This window comes from Hypanus sabinus, unplaced genomic scaffold (assembly GCF_030144855.1).
Source record: "Hypanus sabinus isolate sHypSab1 unplaced genomic scaffold, sHypSab1.hap1 scaffold_563, whole genome shotgun sequence".
NCBI classification, from domain to species: Eukaryota; Metazoa; Chordata; class Chondrichthyes; order Myliobatiformes; family Dasyatidae; genus Hypanus; species Hypanus sabinus.
In genome coordinates, this window is record NW_026781424.1 from 104998 (window position 1) to 120859 (window position 15862).

General features: G+C 50.1%; 1 long non-coding RNA gene across 1 annotated transcript; it reads right to left on the reverse strand.

Moving 5' to 3' along the window:
- Positions 1–1251: 1251 nt before the first annotated feature.
- LOC132389422 (uncharacterized) lies at positions 1252–7279 on the reverse strand. The gene is made up of 3 exons (XR_009510521.1): positions 7094–7279; positions 4280–4449; positions 1252–1334 (listed from the first exon to the last, which is right to left on the reverse strand). It is a non-coding gene; the product is annotated as an uncharacterized LOC132389422 (long non-coding RNA).
- Between the last annotated feature and the right edge of the window lie 8583 nt (positions 7280–15862).

Here is a 15862-nt window from a genome sequence, read left to right on the forward strand (position 1 = left end):
GAACTTGATTTCCTTCCTTTTTCAGGACTCCAGGTTATTGCTCTTGCTGTTCCAGCTCAAAGCTTCCAGATTTCTCTTTCCTGGTCAAACAGTGCTGTCAAGCAGTATTTTCACTGTCAACCAGTTTTTCACTGTCAAGTCGGAGTTCTTGCTCCCATGTGCAGCTTCCCCACCTGCAAGGGACTGAATACGCCTACCCGAAGGTTTTAACTGGATTCCACTCAATGACCAAACAGCTTTCCTTCTTTTTCTTTTGTTATTTTTATTTTCGCAAGTGCGGCGGTTAATAATTATTAGTCAGTAGTCATAAATAATCAGCGGTAAGTCAGTCATTAGTCTAGTCAAGGTTAGTCATAAGTCATAAGGCAGTGGCAGTAGCATTAGCATTAGGATCAGGTGAAAAACTGGCTGCCTGTCGAACTTCGGAGACGATTTCGGACCTGCACCTCCGTTTCTCTACTGGATCGTTATGATTCCAAACTGGGTGAACCCTCTTGAAGGTCCGCGAGCTCTTCTTAAGCCTTGCACCGTTTTCAAGAAGTGCCTGTGTGCGATGATCCCGATGGCGGAGTTCACCCAAACGCAGTGACAGCCGTGCTCCTCTCCCTGAAACAGTCTCAACAATTATTTAAAGTTCGGCATCTTACCGCGGATGAACGGCCTCTCCCCAGTGTGAACTCGCTGGTGTTTTTGTAGATCAGATGACTTACTGAATCCCTTCCCACATTCAGAGCAGGTGAATGGCCACACCCCTGTGTGTACTCGCTGGTGTGCCTTTAGTGTGGATGAGCAAGTGAATCCCTTCCCACAGTCTGAGCAGGTGAACGGCCTCTCACCAGTGTGAACTCGCTGATGTACCTTCAGTTTAAATGAGCAAGTGAATCCCTTCCCGCAGTCTGAGCAGGCGAACAGCCGCTGCCCGGTGTGAACTCCCTGGTGAGCCATTAGGCCAGATGACCAAGTGAATTCTTCCCCACAAATTCAGCAGATGACCAGCCTCTGCCCAGTGTGAACTGCCTGGTGTGTCCACAGGTGGGAAGACCGACTGAACCCCTTCCCGCACACAGAATAGATGAATGACCTTGCCCAGTAGGTAGCTTCAGTTGAGATTACCGAGTGAATCCATTCCCACAGTCTGAGCAGGTGAAAGGTCTCTCCCCTGTGTAAAATGACGGACGTGTCAGTTGGTCAGATGACAGAGTGAATCCCTCCCCACAGTCTGAGCAGGATGGATGGCGAATTGAATCTCTTGCTCCTTAAATATCTAGACAGAGACAGCACAACTGGTGTGTTGTGTTTGAATTCCCATAGACACATTCCTTGTCGATTTTAACCTGTGAAAAGATTTAAAAATCCATCAGTGGGTGAAGGACAACATTTGAGATGAGATCACTTGAGTTGCTAAGGTGCGATCTGACATCACACTGTTACAGTGAAGTTCAACACATTGGAGAGCGAAATCACCTTCTAACTGGGCACAGTACTGGTATCTGGAACGACCCTCAAACTCTCTGATGCTCTATAAGAATGGGGCACTTATGCCATCTCCAATCTGTGACTTGGCTCTGTTTGACTCTGTCCATTTGAATTAGTCCCTCTTCCCACTGAGCTGAAAGGGTGTCTGGCCCCACAGTAACAGAAACCCTCTCACTTAAATAGCATTTGTTGACGTGTAGCTAGGGCTTTCCTTTATGTAATGTTAATTTAAAGTGCCACAGTTTCAATGCCATGTCAATATCTCCTGTCAATTTCTCCTGACCTGGCTGGTGGCATAGTGGCATCAATGCCAGATTTCGGGACGAATGGTCCTGAGTTCGAATCCAGCCGGCTCCCCTGCACGATTTCCATCCGTGCTGGGTTACGAGCTGGTGATCTCTTTGGAAACTCACCCGGCAGAAGTTTCCCCCTCATGTTACCCTGAACATTTCACCTTTCACCCTTAACCCATAGCCTCTGGTTATAGTCACACTCCATCTCAGTTGAGAAATCCAGCTTGCTTTTACCCTATCTCTAACCCTCATAATTGTAGTATACCTCCATCAAATCTCCCCTCAACCTTCCACATTCCAAGGAATAAAGTCCTGGCCTGTTCAATCTCTCCTTATAACACAAGTCCTCCAGACTTGGCAACATCCTTGTGATGACAAGTAAGGGGTGAGGGAGAATTGAGAGTGAGGGAGAGAGGGAGCAAGAAGGGAGGGCTGGAGTAATCTCGGGATTACTGACTGTGCCACGCGGCAGTGACAGTAGTAATGGAATGAGGTGGAGGATAAATGTGTGGCTGAAAGATTGGAGCAGGGGGCAGGGATTCAAGTTTCTTGATCATTGGGACCTCCTTTGGAGCAGGAATAATCTGTACAAAAATGACGGGTTACACTTGAAACCTAGGGGGACCAATATCCTGGCGGGAGATCTGTGAAGGCTACTGGGAGACTTTAAACTAGAATGGTTGGGGGCTGGGAATCAAATTGAAGAGACTAGGAGAGAAGTGGTTAGTTCACAAATAGAGAAAGCTTGTAGACAGTGTGAGGAAATCTAGGAATAATGGTGCATATTTCCCTGAAGGTGGAATCTCATGTGGTGAAGAAAGCTTTTGGTATGCTGGCCTTTATAAATCAGAGCATTGAGTATTGGAGTTGGGATGTGATGTTAAAATTGTAGAAGGCATTAGCGAGGCCAGATTTTGGAGTTTTGTATACAGTTCTGGTCATGAAATTATAGGAAAGATGTCAATAGAGTACAGAGGAGATTTACCAGAATGTTACCTGGGTTTCAGCACCCAAGTTACAGAGAAAGATTGAACAAGTTAGGTCTTCATTATTTGGAGCGTAGAAGGTTGTGAGGGGACTTGATAGAGGTATTTAAAATTATGAGGGGATAGACAGAGTTGACGTGGACAGGTTTTTTCCATTGAGAGTAGGGGAAATTCAAATAAGAGGACATGAGTTGAGAGTTAAGGGGCAAAAGATTAGGGGGCAACACGAGGGGTAACTTCTTTACTCAGAGAGTGGTAACTGTGTGGAACGAGCTTCCAGTGGAAGTGGTAGAGACAGGTTCGATTTTGTCATTTAAAAAAAAATTGTATAGGTATATGTACAGGAAAGGAATGGAGGGTTATGGGGTGAGTGCAGGTAAGTGGAATGAGGTGAGAGTAAGAGTTCGGCATGGACTAGAAGGGCCGAGATGGCTTGTTTCCGTGCTGTAATTGTTATATGGTTTTACCGGGTACGATTCTGGTCTCCATTTCCGACAGCGGGGAGTTTTTACACATACGGGGACCAACTGCAGCTCAACCCTAGCTGATGCGGGTGTTTCTCCTGTTCAGGTGGCGGTGAGGAAGGGGTTAATCTTAGGTTTGTGTAAATCCAGGGCCGGGTACAGTGGGAAAGGGCCGGGACCAAGCCGGACAGCTGGAGGCTCCAGGCTCGCCAGTCTTGCATCCCTGGTTTTAGTTTTGCACTGTGTCGGGATCACGGGATCAGTTTGTTGTGGTTCCCCAAGCTGGGAGGGTGGACGTGGGTGAAGGGGGCCTGTCTATGTGTCGGTGTGGGGTGAATGGTCAGAAGGGTGTGGGTGTGCGGAGGGTGATTGGGGTACTGTGGGTTATCGGAAGTAACATGACTTGGGTGGATGGACAAGGGGTAAATTACGTTGTCAACGAAGGTGGATCTGGTCCAATGAATCAGACAGCTCAGCTCGCATGTCCTTTCAGGAGTCCACAATTCTCTCATCATCTTAATCACGGACTAATCTTCCTGTTAACATTGAGTTTGTTACAGAGCCCCAGGGTCTGGGAATGGCTGGGTGGTAGGAATCAGAGGGTGATGGTGAGAGACTGTTTCTTAGACTCGAGTCCTGTGCTTAGTGACGTTCCCTGGGGTTACGCCCATTGCTACTTGTCATCTATGTCAATAATTTGGTTGAGAAAGTACAGGGTATGGGGACAGAGTTTGCAGCAAGTTCAAACAAATACTGTTTTTGAAAGAGAGTCAGTATAAACACTCCCCTCTCTTTCCCTCTCCCCACTCAGAACTGACCAAAAGCTACATCAGAGGATGCAAGACCTTGAACTGAGTGACCACTGTGAGGGAATGGGAGTGGTTTCAAAGGGCCGGGCTGCTGGAAGCACATTACCAGACCTGGAGTGATTGGAACTGGGTCTGACAGAGGCATAACTGGTTCTTCTGGGCACATTCAGTCTCACTCCAACTATTTCCTACCTTCCATTGTACAGGTATATAATGTCTAAAGGACCAGTGTTTGAGTAAATGAGACTCACCAGACTTTCTCCTGACTGAATCACCGGAATCTCCGAGTCAGATTGGTTTCTCTCCAGTTGATGCTCTCAGTCCTCGGGCTGGTTCACTTGTTGTTGTTCCCTCGTCTTACAGTCGTGGTTTGCCTCCAGTTGGGGTTTTTCTTCAAGTAAATCTCTCACCACAGGTCTAACTTTAACCAGAGAGACAATGGAGCACGTTAATAATGAAAAGGAGAACTAAACATTTCTGCGTAATGTTACTAAGAACAAAACTCACTGAGATTTAAACACTGAAGGCAGATTTAACGATCTCAGTGAACAATATTTTATTGCCCCTCACATATCAAAGAATGATATGGGATAAGAAGGAGCCATCATTCAATCATGGTAAGACATAAGACACAGGAACAGAATTAGGTGAAGCTACTTAGCAATCATGAGAATATTAATCTCTGTCATAAATATACTCAAACGGCAGCCTCAATCAACCTCTGTGGCAACAAATTCCACAGATCAGACACCTTTTGGCCAAAAAAATTTTCTCATCTCAGTTTTAAGGAGAAGCATCTTTATTCTGAGACAGTGCTGTCAGATCGCAGACTCTCCATCCCTCTGAACTCCATTGAGCACAGGTCCAAAACCCTCAAATGCTCCACCGATCATTCCTGGGATTACTTATGTAAACCTTGTTAGCAATACTCACTCAACACCTCACAAGCCCAAACAGCTCGATTGCTGGGTCGATTTTACCTGGATCAAAAACTGTTACATCCCAGGACCAAACCTCACAATCACACAGCTGAATCTGCCACTCACCGACCCTGAGAGTCTCACACATTGTCCCCACATCTCACACTGGGTAGTGCAATCCGGGATTTCCCCACAACCAATGTCCAGTTGCTCGAAATTTCTGCTTCATTGCAGGACGAGCATCCGGCCTCATCTGTAGAAGCTCAAACCGAAGTCAAAGCTAAAACACCAAGAGTTCCATTTGCCTGGAAAGCCGATCACAGGATTAGAGCCCAGGCACCAACTCTCCCAGTACTCTTTGCTGCCAGCAAAATGCTGCAGTGTGTCAGCCCGTCACTGTTCATAAACGAGCACCTCCACACCAATGCACAACAGAACTGGGACCTGATGACCCTCCGGCATTCCAGCCAACAATAACCGATTCTGGAAATGACTCAGCGAGGCCAAAGGTACAAAAGAACATTTCACGATGAAGACAAGGGTTGGAAGAAAGTTTGCTGATATATAACATTGAGGAGGTGGGATACAAGGCGGACTGAGGATGACCCAGATGGTTGGTGTACATCACTGAAGCGGAGTTGGGTGTTGTGAGGAGACTGGACAGAGTTTGAACAAGATGAGCAGATGGAACCAGGTGGGAGAAGGGATCAAGGACGATCACTGATGGTCCTCCAGCAACACATAGGTACTGAATGAATAGTACATACTATTGTACAAAAGATTCTAAAATGACAGAATTAGCAAAAATAACAAGAACCTTGCCAGATATACTGTGGCCCTCACCAAATTTTTATCTACACACCATAGAGAGTTTCCCATCCAGACACTTCACGCTTTGCATGGTAACTGCTCCGCCCGTGACTGTGAGGAACAGCAGAGACCTTTGGATCCAGATCAGCACATCACAGAAACCATTCTCCCCCCTGAGACTTCCCAGTCCCTCGGTAAAGCAGGCAGTGAAATCAAAGATCCCCACAACCTGGGACATTCTCCTTCCTCACCCACCCCAGTCCGGCAGAAGACACAACAGCCATAAAGCTCCAGGACAAATGTGAGGAGCCTCAGGAAACGAGGCGATTTCGGGGGAAGTTAACGGGACTCAGTGGCCAACATCAGATTTCCCCAACACAACATGGAGGATGCATGACCACCCACCTGGAGATTGTGAACATGCACAAAGAGATCGTTACATCTATGGTTAAATGGGAGGGGCAAATGGGATCACGTGACCGGTGGGGTCTAACACCCCAGACGTAGACTCCAGCTTCCCAGCACTCAGTGGAAATAAACAGACGCCCCTCACATCTCCTCTCACCTTAACTGTGTCAGATATTTCAAACCCCCAGGAAAAAACATACCCTCTGTCCACTCTATCTATTCCTCTCGTAATCTGATAAAAGTCCATCCAGTCTCACCCCAGCCTGCGCCGCTCTGGAGAAAACAACACAAGTTTGTCCAGCCTCTTGTTATAGCTCATGCCCTCTAATCCAGTCAGTATCCTGGTAAAACTGTTCTGCACCCTCTCCAAAGCCCCGACATCCTTCCGAGAATGGGGGCGACCAGAACTGCATGAAACACTCCAGATGTGGTCTAAATAGTTTAACAAAGCTGCAACACAACTTCCCGACTTTTGAACTCAGTGCTTCAACTAATAAAGACAACCATGCCATTTGCTTCTTAACCACCCGATCAATCTGTGCTGTCTCTTTCAGGGAGCGATGAACTTGGAGTCTAAGATCCCTCTGATCATCGACACTGTTCAGGGTTTTACATTTAACACTGTACTGTCTCATACATTCAGGGGTGCAGTGCTACCAGAGCTCACCGGAGAGCCGCTCCGACACCTCTGTAAAACAGTCAAAATAAACAAGCGGGGAATTTAACAACCCCGGATATTAAATAGAGGGAATTTTACGGAAGCGGGGGTTGGGAAGTAGGGGTGTTGGCTGGTGGGGAAAAATACCACTAATAACATTAGGATATTTGATCGTTTTTGGTGAAATCCTGGAGCTGTGACTGTTTTTTATTTAGGTATTTGTGAAATTCCTTCTCGCTCGACCCGTTGTCCATGAAGCTGGAAAATACCTGTACACAAATGCGAGCATTTTTCCGCTCTTTCCAATGGGTACCATTGGATTCCAGGAAGGAGCTATAATAAGCACGGAATGAACATCGAAACCTATGTTTAAGAGTGGAAAATAATGAAAGAAAAATTCAGTGCTCGCTCATCTTCTTCCTGATTTTGATCAGATACACAAGCTAATCATCCAAAATCCCCTTCTACACCTGGATAAATTTAATTTTGTTTTGGAAGCCAAATGGAAAAAAAATTCTAGGCTACAAGCTGGTTTTACGGCATTTCATATCATTAGTAGCTGATTAACTCCTTGGCCTCGCTCCACCAACTGTAGTTGATTGAAAAGATGCTCTTTTTCTCTTTGCGTTGATAGGAAAAAAGAGTAATTTAGTGAGGAAATGAACGAGATGAAATGCATTTCCAAAGCTCCTAAATGGTTGCTCTCCTCCCGTTAACATTTGTCACTTCCAAAATACAATGTTTTATATACGTTTAGTTGCGATAATAATTTATGTAAAGATTCTAGCTTCTTTAACTTTTTATATATTTAAACACTAAACAGGATGTATAAAGGTCGAACCATGTAACACCAGACGTGTGAGGATATTTTGTGTATCGACACTCACAGGTACACTTCAATATATTGAGAAAGGGATGGAGCAGTGGACCCAGAGTGAAGTGATAAGCAGGTGAGAGGACGTACAAAGACAGAGGGGATGAGAGGGAGTGGGACGGAGGGGTGTGAGGTAAATTTGTTCACCGGAAGGGGAAATCGATATTCATGCCATCAGGGTGGGTGGGGGCACCCAGACGGAATACAAGTTGCTGATCCCGCACCCTGAGGGTGGCCTCATCTTGGCAAGGGATGGGATGACACGTCGGAACGGGAATGGGAATCGGAATTGAAATGTCTGGACACCGGGAAGTCCCGCTCGGAGTGGATGGTTGAAAGATTAATTTATTATCAAAGCAGGAATTCATAAATAACGCTGAGTTTTTTTTTCCTTCTCCAGAGAACCACGAAACAAAGAAATCGTGAAAGTCGTTCAGAGAGAGAAAAAAATGAAACTCCCTCCGCACCCCCCGCATCAAAAAGGACGGCATCCCGATCATCAACCCCCAAAACCCACCCCTCCCCCCCGCACAAAAGGGAAGAAAAATATCGACACCCTGTAGCGGTGTGCTACACGCAGCGCTAAAATTACGACACGGAGTCGGTAACTGCAGTCGAAGGAAAAACTTTATTCGAAAACTTCAGCCTCACTTTTAAGCCTCTGTCAACCGGCCCCCCATGGCGAAGAGGCTCCAAAGCTCTGTGCTCGCAAACCCCCGTAGGCTATCTAATTGTGAGTCGGTTCGGATACGCTAGGAAATGAGGCGCTACATAACCCCCCCCCAGAACCGGCGATACACCCACCAATGTCCACAGCCTGGGCCAGAACCTGCTTGGGAGGTCGGCCTCTGCGCCGAGGCGCCGGAAACTCGGCCGGTTGCGCCAGGTCCACATGGGCCGGCTTGAGGCGGTCCACCGTGAAAACCTCCTCCTTCCCCCCAACGTCCAGCACGAACGTGGACCCGTTGTTCCGGAGCACCGTAAACGGCCCCTCGTATGGCCGCTGCAGCGGCGGCCGATGCCCGCCCCTTCGTACAAACACAAACTTACAGTTCTGTAGGTCTTTGGGTACGCAGGTCGGGTGCCGCCCATGCTGTGACGTGGGTATGGGGGCCAGGTTACCGAGCTTCTCGCGAAGTCTGCCCAGGACTGCAGCGGGTTCTTCCTCTTGCCCCCTCGGGGCTGGCAGGAACTCCCCGGGGACGGCCAGGGGCGCGCCGTATACCAACTCGGCCGACGAGGCGTGCAGGTCGTCCTTGGGCGCTGTGCGGATGCCGAGAAGGACCCAGGGAAGCTCGTCCGCCCAGTTGGCTCCTCGCAGGCGGGCCATGAGGGCCGACTTCAGGTGACGGTGGAAACGCTCCACTAGCCCGTTCGACTGTGGGTGGTAGGCAGTGGTGTGGTGCAGCTGAGTCCCCAAAAGGCTGGCCATAGCTGACCACAGGCTGGAGGTGAACTGGGCGCCTCTGTCGGAGGTAATGTGGGCTGGTACACCAAAGCGGGATATCCAGGTGGCGAGCAGGGCTCGGGCGCAAGATTCGGAGGTGGTGTCGGTGAGCAGGACCGCCTCTGGCCATCTTGTGAACCGGTCCACGATAGTCAGGAGGTAACGCGCTCCGCGCGACACTGGCAGGGGCCCCACGATATCCACATGAATGTGGTCGAAACGCCGGTGGGCGGGATGGAACTGCTGCGGTGGGGCTTTGGTGTGCCGCTGAACCTTGGCCGTCTGGCAGTGCATGCACGTTCTGGCCCATTCACTGACCTGTTTGCGGAGACCGTGCCAAACGAACCTGCTGGAAACCAGCCGGACAGTTGTCCGGATGGAGGGATGCGCCAAGTTATGAATGGAGTCGAAAACACGTCGCCGCCAGGCTGCGGGGACGACCGGACGGGGCCGGCCGGTGGCGACGTCACAGAGTAGGGTCCTCTCACCTGGGCCCACGGGGAAGTCCTGGAGCCGCAAACCAGAGACTGCAGTCCTGTAACTCGGAATCTCCTCATCTACCTGCTGTGCCTCTGCCAGTGCCTCAAAGTCTACCCCTTGGGAAAGGGCATGAACGGTAGGGCGAGAGAGCGCATCCGCCACGACATTGTCCTTACCCGAGACGTGCCGGACATCCGTTGTGTATTCAGAGATGTAGGACAGGTGGCGTTGCTGGCGGGATGACCAGGGGTCGGATGCTTTCGTAAACGCAAAGGTAAGCGGTTTGTGGTCCGTGAACGCGGTGAAGGGCCGGCCTTCTAGGAAGTACCTGAAATGCCGGATTGCCAGGTAGAGCGCCAACAGTTCCCGGTCAAAAGCACTGTACTTGAGCTCGGGTGGCCGCAGGTGTTTGCTGAAAAACGCCAGGGGTTGCCAGCGACCTGCGATGAGCTGCTCCAGCACCCCACCGACTGCCGTGTTTGATGCGTCCACTGTGAGGGCGGTAGGGGTGTCCATTCGGGGATGTACTAGCATTGCGGCGTCAGCCAAAGCTTCCTTCGTTTGAACGAAAGCGGCGGCGGACTCCTCGTCCCAGGTAATGTCCTTGCTCGGACCCGACATCAGGGCGAACAGGGGGCGCATGATCCGGGCAGCTGAAGGGAGGAAGCGGCGGTAGAAATTGACCATACCTACGAATTCCTGAAGGCCTTTGATCGTGGTGGGTCGGGGGAAGTGGCGGACCGCATCTACCTTAGCGGGCAGAGGGGTTGCCCCGTCTTTAGTAATCCTGTGGCCCAGGAAGTCAATGGTATCAAGTCCGAACTGGCATTTGGCAGGGTTGATTGTAAGACCGTACTCACTCAGTCGGGCGCAGAGTTGACGGAGGTGGGACAGATGCTCCTGACGACTGCCGCTGGCTATGAGGATGTCATCCAAATAGATGAACGCGAAGTCCAGGTCTCGTCCCACCGCGTCCATTAACCGCTGGAACGTCTGTGCGGCATTCTTCAGGCCGAACGGCATGCGGAGGAACTCGAAGAGGCCAAACGGGGTGATGAGAGCCGTTTTGGGGACGTCGTCAGGATGCATCGGGATTTGATGGTACCCTCGGACAAGGTCGACCTTGGAGAAGATCCGGGCGCCGTGCAGGTTTGCCGCAAAGTCCTGAATGTGCGGCACAGGGTAGCGGTCCGGTGTGGTAGCCTCGTTCAGCCTGCGGTAGTCGCCGCACGGTCTCCAGCCCCCCGTCGCTTTGGGCACCATGTGCAGGGGGGAAGCCCAGGGGCTGTCGGACCGCCGGATGATCCCCAATTCCTCCATTCTCTGGAACTCCTCCTTCGCCAGTCGGAGCTTGTCCGGGGGAAGCCGCCGAGCACGGGCATGGAGGGGTGGTCCCTGTGTCGGGATGTGGTGCTGTACGCCGTGCCTGGGCATGGCTGCTGTGAACTGCGGTGCCAGAACCGATGGGAACTCCGCCAGGACCCTGGTGAAATCGTTGTCGGACAGCGTGATGGAGCCGAGGTGAGGGGCTGGCAACTGGGCCGCGCCCAGGGAGAACGTCTGAAAGGTCTCGGCGTGTACCAGTCTCTTCCTGGGCAGGTCAACCAGCAGGCTGTGAGCTCGCAAAAAATCCGCACCCAGAAGCGGTTGGGCTACGGCGGCCAGTGTGAAGTCCCACGTGAACTGGCTGGGGCCGAACTGTAGCTGCACCTGACGGGTGCCATAGGTCCTTACTGTGCTGCCATTCACGGCCCGCAGGGGGGGACCCGGTGCCCTGCTGCGGGTGTCGTAACTCGTCGGAGGTAAAACGCTGACCTCAGCCCCAGTATCGACCAAAAACCGGCGTCCCGACCTGCTATCCCACACATACAGGAGGCTATCCCGATGGCCAGCCGCCGTAGCCATCAGCGGCGGCTGGCCCTGGCGTTTCCCGGGAACTTGCAGGGCGGGCGGCAACGGCGGGCTTCTGCGCCCCACCGCTGGTGGTAGAAGCACCAGTGGTCATTGGGCCGGGGGTTAGTGGGCTCTGCGGCCGGGCCTGGACTGGTTTGCTGCCGGGAGCGTGGCTGGGATATCTGTGCGATGGACGCCCCGCTCACCTTTTTGGCGTTCCACAGCAAGTCCGCCCGGGCTGCCACCTTCCGGGGGTCACTGAAATCCGCGTCGGACAGCAGCAGGCGTATGTCCTCGGGCAGCTGCTCCAGGAATGCCTGCTCAAACATGAGGCCGGTGTGTCCCTCGGCCAGAGACAACATCTCATTCATTAAAGCCGATGGAGGTCTGTCGCCCAAGCCGTCCAGGTGCAGTAAACGGGCAGCCCGCTCGCGCCGTGAGAGTCCGAAAGTCCTGAGGAGCAGAGCTTTGAATTCCGTGTACTTGCCGTCTGCCGGGGGCGACTGTACGAACTCCGCGACCTGGGCAGCTGTGTCCTGGTCGAGGGAGCCCACCACGTAGTAGTAGCAGCGGGTGTCTTCTGAGGTGATCCGGCGAACGTGGAATTGGGCTTCGGCTTGCTGGAACCATAGGTCCGGGCGCTGTGTCCAGAAACCCGGCAGTTTCAACGAAACCGCATGAACAGAGGCGGCGTCGGTCATTTCTGGTCCAAAAATCGTTTGGACCGTCGGGGTCACCAATTGTAGCGGTGTGCTACAAGCAGCGCTAAAATTACGACACGGAGTCGGTAACTGCAGTCGAAGGAAAAACTTTATTCGAAAACTTCAGCCTCACTTTTAAGCCTCTGTCAACCGGCCCCCCATGGCGAAGAGGCTCCAAAGCTCTGTGCTCGCAAACCCCCGTAGGCTATCTAATTGTGAGTCGGTTCGGATACGCTAGGAAATGAGGCGCTACAACCCGTTAAAAAAACACTCCTACCCGACAAAACTGCGGAGGAGCCGGTATCACCAGTGTCGAGGCGGCCGCATCGGGAGCAGCGGACACAACGGGCGACCCCGGAAGATTCACAGGTGAAGTGTCGCCTCACCTGGAAGGATGTTTGGACAACAGAGAGAGTTCGACCGTCCGGGCCTGTCACTGTGACACCCCGAACTCCACATCAAATCCGTCCAAACGAATCTGGGCGAACTTTAATGACCAATAAATATAATTCCTCTCAGCGATCAGCTGTCTGAATGATCCCCTGACTCTGAGAGGAAGGAGTATCTATGGTCCACACTGTCAGGGTGTTGAGTTTACCAGGAGTCAAAGACTGCAGGGACGAGAGGTTTTCTGTTGACTAATACACTGTGTGTGGACCCCGCTGGCAATTCTGGTGTTGTGACCCGAATCGAGACAAACACCACGCTGCCCACTCCACCAACAACACGGCACAGCCGTACACATAACAGGGGACTTTACATCCCACAACACTGGATTCAGTGATGAAACCCCTGATTAATGTTGTCGTCTCACCGAAAAGTCCATTAACCCTAACCCTGCAATATGGTGTAAAATCCCGCTCCCCATATTAACACGGGTTATACAGACCAAAGAGCAAACTGCCGGAGGAACTCAGTGGGTCGGACAGCATCTGTGGAGGGAGATGGACCGTAAACATTTCGGGCCGAGACCCTCCCTCTGGACTGAGAGTGGAGGGGAAATAGAGAAGAGGTGAGGGGTAGGGATGGGGCATGAGCTGGGGAGTGAGAGGTGGATTCAGGTGAGGGGGGAGGTGGAAGGTGAAAATAGTGACAGGGGTGGGAGCTCAGTGGTTGGGGCAACACGGAGCTGCAGAAGATGGAAATTAATTCCATAAACAATGAGGTTAGAGAGTATTCGTTATAGAGAGTGCAATGAAGATTCACCTGACCGATCCCTGGAGAGGTGGGGTCATAACCTGAAGAAAGATCAAATGTGGTAACTCTAAATGTCATTTAGAGAATCGAGGACTGAGAGGTGAACACATTGAAATGCAGAACATCATTACCGGTTGAACCAGTGATCCCAGTCTCTGAAAAAGGGGATGGGAATCGAGCCCGTGACTCTGTGACCTGGGGGTGGAGGGAAAGGGATCGGGGTAGATATGGTGTGGAAAAGTAGACATGTATCTGGTGTAAATATGGAATAATGTGGGGAATGCGGCGGATGGGTCGGGCAGTGTGTGAGGGCCGAGGAGCAGAGTCACCAGTTCAGGAGGGAGACCCTCCACCCGTCACCTGATCCCGTTTCCTGTTCACGTTTTTCTGCAGATCTGCAGCATTTGCGGGTCACTGCTCTACGTGTACATGTAGCTTCACCTTTGTCCCCTTCAGACAACGCAGTGAGATCCGGATCAAATAGCTCCACACAATTAAATTAGATTATTACATTTACACAATTAGAATAGCTTATTACATTTTTTTTATATTTTTGTACTTTCTATACATATACTTACTTTAAGTCACAATTGTTAAGATCTTTTGTTAATTAGGTTCTACTGCTACCGCAGAGACAACGAATTTCATGGCATATGCTGGTGCTATTAAACTTGATTCTGATATTGATATGGGAGACCTACCGCCGGTCACCTCATCCCAGTTACTGCAGATCGTAATGGGAGATTGAAGCATTTTCCATATATTTGCTTTCCACAGAAATGACAACTGGTCAGTTTCCTTCTGTGGTTCCGGAGCAGAAGCTCAGTCTGTCTAATATTTCCACACAATTAAAGTGGTGTATTTGTTTATTATCATCACGTACTGAGCTACAGTGAAAATCTTGCCTGATGTACCATCCACACAGATCGATACATTACAACAGTACATTGAGCTCATAGACAACAAAAAAATAACTGTAACAAAGTATTATGGCTGCAGAGAAAGTGCAGTGCAGATAGACATATGGTGCAGGGTCACGTCGAGTTACATTGTGAGGTCGAGTCCATTTTATCATTCATTTGGCTTATAACTGCAGACAGGAAGCCATCCTTCAGCCTGGTGTTACGCACTTTAAGGCTTTTGTATCTCTCCGCCAATGTGGGAGCGTGTTTGCAGCAAGAATGTCCAGGTTATGAGGTTCTTTGTGTACATGGCCTGCTTTTCCGAGGGAGGGGAAGTGTAGGGAGAGTCCATGGAGTGGAGGCTTGTTTCTCTGATGTTCTCTGCTCTCCAAAGTTCTCTGCAGTTCCTTGCAGTCATGGGCAGAGAAGTAGCCATACAAAGGCATGAAGTATCGACAAGGAGCTCAGAGACCTCGGCCTTCACCCTGCCTTGTGTAGCTGGATCCTGGACTTCCTGTCAGATCACCAGCAGGTGGTAAGAGTGGGCTCCATCTCCTCTGTCTCTCTGACCCTCAGCACACATACCCCACAGGGTTGTCACTTTGGCCCTCTCCTTTACTCTCTGTGCACCCATGACTTGTGTTGCCACCCACAGCTCCAATCTGCTAATTAAATTTGCTGAGAATACTACATTGATTGCCCTAATCTCAAATAATATCTTTCAATCGATCAAATGCCTCCTGACAAGGTTCAGTCCAAACAAACTTTTCACCCTTCTTCAGGAGATTAGTCAGAGGAAGAGCGAGAGCAGCAAAGTTCTTACAGAACTTACGATAATATCCATCCATTCCCAGAAACCTTCTAAGAGCCTTCTTACCAATCAGAGATATGCTCTTCCCAAGTGTCACTCCCTGTGACTAAGTCATCAATATAGGCATCTGTGTGTTCTAACCCTCGAATTTCAAAATTAATCATTCTCTGGGATGTTCCTGGAGCATTTTTCTTTCCAAAAAGCAAAACATTGTATTCATACAACCTAGATGGTGTCGCAAAGGCAGAAATTTCTCTATGTCTGTCCGTCAATGGAACACACCAATACCCTGTCAACAGATCAATCTTTGTAAGAAATTAGCTATTCCAACTTTATCGATGCAATCATCTATCCTAGCGATAGGATAGGCATCTGTTTTTGTTACTTCATTTACCTTCCCATAATCTGTGCCCCTGAGACCTACTGAATCTGTTTCCACGCTTACAACAATTGCTCAGCCAATTTACATTCTCTACGTTCATGCGATATGGGTGTTGTTTAATCGGTTTGGCTTGACCAATATCTGCATCATGTAATGAGACCGTGGTTTGCTTGCGAACATCGCAAAAGAAATCTTTAAACTTCAGAATTAATTCCTTCAGCTGTTGTTGCTTTGGCTGCAGATGAGCCAACTTGTTATCAATATTTTCTGGAACAACGGAGTTCATTAGCCTAACTGGGACCATGTTTGGCTTGTGAAAAGTCTCAGACGAGTCAATTGTTTCAAGCTCAG